Genomic DNA, 4,942 nt, shown 5'->3' on the forward strand with positions numbered 1-4,942 from the left:
ATTATGTGTTCTCTTTGTGTCAAGTTACCTATCCTTTTATTGTTTCAAGTTTGTGTTTGCTTCTTGTATCATATTTTTTTCTTGTTGTTGCAGGTTTAGGTGTGTTGTTGTGACTGTTTGCGGACTGTTTTGGTGTTGTAGATACCGGTTGGTATCACTGTCTTTCAATGAAGAACAAAAGAAGCAACAGTTGATGTATTACGTATTGTGAAAGTTGAAGTAGAAAAAGTGAGGTAGGGACCGTAGGGTTAATTTATTAGTAATAATTATAATATATATATATTTAAAATTTATCGATTCGGTTTGGTTATTTTCACAATTTTTTTTTTTAGTAAAACCATAACCAAACCATTAGCATCGATTTTTTAAAATCTAAAACCAAACCTAACTAAACCAAATCAAACATCGATTTGATTCGATTTATGGCTCGATTTGGTTTTTAATCAAACCCATGAACATCCCTACTCATGAGTGGAAGAACAAAACAAATCAAATATCAAATAAATAATAATAATAAAATAATAATAATAATTAAAAAGGATGTAAGGAATCTAATTAGAAGATTACGTGATAGATAGATAGATAAATAAATATAATTGAATGCTGGTAAAGGACACGTACAAAATACAAATCAAAGCTTATCTGTATAGCTTGTACCATCCAACTACCAACAATTTTTTTCTGTTCAAGGAAGTATCATAAAATTTACCTCTAAAATAATTTTAAAATGAATAACTGTAAATCTACAAATTCCCAAGTTACGTGAAGCTACTAATATTAAAACACTAACCACGTAGGTAAATTGTAGTAATTTTTTAGGACTTGTTATACAATAGGAAAATTGTGACAGTAATGAAACCAAATAAGCTTAAAGACCTGGTCTTTCCATTCCATATTGTTTTTGACTAACCATTAATATTGAGCTAATTAGTTCAGTATAGCTAGGAAGCTTCTGGACTATCCAGTACCCTTCAATAAATATTTTTCTCTCTTTTAGTTTAGTTATAAATAATTAAAGAATGTGAGTTATATAGTGCGTATATAAATAAAAAAGTTGTTGGACATACATAACCCGTTCACATGGCATTGATCACGTACCACAGTGCCAGTACATGCTCAATATAATAATTTCACACCTGTTTCATTTTTCTAATGGGATTTTTCTATCTTTCTAACGTCAAGTCTTGATGTTCATATTTGTGATGTTATTCTACGTTATCATCAATGACGTCCCCCACCCCACCAAAATAAAAATAAAAAATTAAATGTGGTGTCATTTTAAAAACATGGCATAGGTACTGGGGAAAAGTAACCACCTGTCACAGCTGTCTTGATAATAATTGACATAATATGGACAAGAATAATAATAATGGAGATAAAATAAAAAAATGAAAAAGACATGAACTACTGTTCTGTTACATTAGACTTTTGAGATATGTCTGCCTTGTGATTCTCGTGAGGCTACTTTTTCTTTTCTCTTTATATCTCTCTTACGTGGAAAATTATATTCTTATATATATAATTAAAATTATTTTTTATATATATTATACATTTTAATTTTATAAAAATATACTGAATATGTTGTTTAACACACACATATATATATATATTATTAATTTTTTTTCAAATCTCAAATTCCTAATGCAAATTCTAGATCCCGCATCTGGCTACAATAGCATGAGACATTTCAAACTTTGGGGTCATTTGGAATGGGTAGAGATTGTTTTAGCATAAATTTAGAAATGAGAATAAAATAATTCTTAACCTAGCTAATATTTCAAATCAAACATGAAATAAAGTTTACATAAATATGAGATAATAGGCTAGAAGTATGAGAAAACATACCACTTAGGAGTGGTTTGGTAGAGTGTATAAAAATAATGCAGAATATAGTGTATTAATAATGCTTGCATTAGTTATGCATGTATTATTTCTTATCATTGTTTAGTTTGATATATAAGAGATAATATATCTTACATAATTTCTCTAAAAAAAATATTTGTTTACAAAAATACCCTTCTTTGACTTTGTACATTGTTTTTGCAATAAAGTTCTTTTGTTATCTCAAACATAATTACTATTGTTGAACTAGTATATAGAGATTTAGGATTAATTGCAAGACCTTTATCTTTGCGCATGAAATATTACGCTGACGGATTAACATAGTCGAAACAAAAATAAAATACAAGATGTAAAATTAAGGAATAGTCTCAAGATTTTTTTTTATCTTCTTAAAAACCCTTTGAAGCAAAACAAAAATATGTTGCGGTTATTTAAATCAACTATTCATTATTGTAAATTAAAATAACGGGAAAAGAAATTGTGAAATATTTCGAGAGAAAAATTGAGAGGTATTAAGATCATTTAATAAGTTAATGCATGTGTTAAAAGTCTTTATATTACTAATACATAGGAAATAGAGTGTATTACTAATACATACTTCAATATACAATAGATTGTATAACTAATGATTGCATTAGTTATATATAGGTAAAAAGACGTACCAAACAAGATATTAGTAGTACATATTAACTAATACTTGCATTATATTTTCTAATACACTCTACCAAACGACCCCTTAAAAGAGATGTATGAGGAGGATCAAAATGGTAGTCTTATATATAATTCATAAAAAATATGTAACCCAGTTCTATAAATGCCTAATCAAAAACATGTTTGGCCTCCAAGATATATGATTTTAATTTAAACCTTGCAAATTCATTTTATCAGTGGGTTCCTTAATAAAATACTATATGAATTTAGAGGTCAACGATGCCATGATTTTACGTGAAATAGCTTTTCGACTTCTATAAGTACGGTATACGTCTGAATGAATGAAAGAGAATTTTGAAGTAATGATAAAATCGTCTTCAATTGATCATAGATTACAAGTTCAAATTGTGGAAGCCACCATTAATACTTGAATTAGAGTAGATTATCTAAACCACATACATTCCTTCAAATATGACCCCATCTTCTAATTCTATAACTCTAAATGTTTTGTGCAGTGATTCCCCTTACATTATTTTCTAAATTAATTGAGTCTAAATTATTAGTTGGCCAAACACATGGACAGATTCCGTAACTTAGCACGATCTTTCACTTTGACACCTCAAATGGACGGTTATTTTGACACTTTTTTTTATAATCAGTTGATTTTATCAAATGTGTGTAATACACATGATTGCTGACATGGCGTACGACCAATTAACAAACGACATGTGGCGTTCTTTTTGTAAAATAATAATTTTAAATAAATTATAATTTAAAAAATTAATTTTTAAATAGTTAACTTAAATTTTAAATAAAAGTTCATTAAATAAATAACCCCACCCCCAATATCATCTTCTCCAAGTCCCCTCCTCGCCTTCCCCCAACATCATCTACTACAATTACCTCCACCCCATCACCACCACAAGATTACCTTCTCCAAACACCCTACCTTTTGCTGCACCCCCTCCGCCCCCCCCCCCTCCTACCACCACTCACAAATTAGTGCTGCAGCACAGCCCTCCACCTCAATCGTCTTCTCCAATACCTCATTACAAAAATTGTTTTCTTCAAAACTTCTTCAGATTTCTTCATTGACGATGGTCATAACTGAATGCAATAGCAAATCATTATGGCGGCGTCATTTTTCTCTTTTGCTTTGTTCAAAATACAGAAAATTTGAGCAACCCATTACTACAATAACGACATACCCATAAATGGGGTCTGTGAAATAATAAATTTGGATCAAAAAATTCATTACGGATTTTCATTGAATTTTTTAGCTTTGAAGAATGAGGCGTCGGAGAATTTTTTTTTTTTTTTGTAATTGGTGTTGCCCATCTCTGCCTTGCCAATTAATTCACCATTGATGACCAAGAAATAAACTTTCAATGTTAAAATATCTATCAAAAAATAATAATGAATAAAATGGTAAAAAAAAGAATGAGGCTTCAAAAAAATTGAATTTTTTTGTAAAAGGTGTTGCTCATCTCTTCCTTGTCATTGAATTCACCAATGATAACTAAGAAAAAAAACTTTCAATGTTAAAATATCTATCCAAAAATAGTAATGAACAAAAGGGTAAAAAAAATTAAGAAAAAGCATAGTTTTTAAAATTTTTTCGGATAAATAAGAAGCTTCACGCGCTCATGGTGAGTGTGTAATACTCGCCATGCCATGTCAGCAAAAAATATTAAAATGACATACTTATAGTTATTTGAGGTGTCAAAAATAAACAATGTCTATTTAAGATGTCAAAGTAAAAGCTCGTGTCAAGTTCAAGGACCGTCGATAGATTTGGCCTTATTATTTGGGTCTACTTTCATCTTTTCATTATGCCTTTTCTAGTACTTTGAGAAAAGCTCAACAAAAAGGACAGAACCAGGTGCTAACATGAAATTTCCAAAGCAGATCGCTGAACATTTAGTAAACATTAATATAAACTAAGAAAGATATAATAAAGATTAAGACTTTATTGAAGTACTTCCTTATTTCGTATTAGTTGATCTCATGAACTTAGCATATTCATTAAGAAAAATATTAATTAGGTACTTATATTATTCATTAAGAAAAATATTAATTAGGTACTTATATTATGAAATTAGTCTTATTAATTATGCTTTGAAAGCGAGTTATATACTTTATATAGTCATTTAATATAGAGGTAATTTTAAAAGAACGTAATAAAATTTTCTTGATTTCATAAATGAGACAAATAAATTAAAATAAATATTGGCCACATCAGTACAAGCTATTTATTGCATCGAGGGCTACTTTAGTCTTTTACAAATTTGATCAAACTTAGGTAACCGGCTGGTAACAGTGAAATGACAAAAGTACCCCTAGTAACCCATATAAATGTAGTTGGACTCGAATTACGAGTCCCTCAACTCTCCTCTCTCCATCACACACAAACACAAAGAACAAACTTCAAAAAAAAAAAAAAAAAACA

At 29.2% G+C, this 4,942-nt stretch overlaps 1 protein-coding gene across 2 annotated transcripts in view; it reads left to right on the forward strand.

Annotated features, from left to right (window-relative positions):
• The first annotated feature begins 4,872 nt into the window (after window positions 1-4,872).
• The window catches only part of LOC107839439 (annexin D4), a 2,595-nt gene continuing 2,525 nt past the window's right edge, over window positions 4,873-4,942 (forward strand). The window contains exon 1 of one of the 2 annotated variants that reach the window (XM_016682924.2): window positions 4,873-4,922. The gene's annotated coding sequence lies outside the window, so the exon portion shown is untranslated. Of the gene's footprint in view, window positions 4,926-4,942 lie in introns of both variants that reach the window. The other variant, XM_047394577.1, reaches the window with a different exon arrangement.

Source organism: Capsicum annuum, chromosome 8 (assembly GCF_002878395.1).
Source record: "Capsicum annuum cultivar UCD-10X-F1 chromosome 8, UCD10Xv1.1, whole genome shotgun sequence".
NCBI lineage: Eukaryota > Viridiplantae > Streptophyta > Magnoliopsida > Solanales > Solanaceae > Capsicum > Capsicum annuum.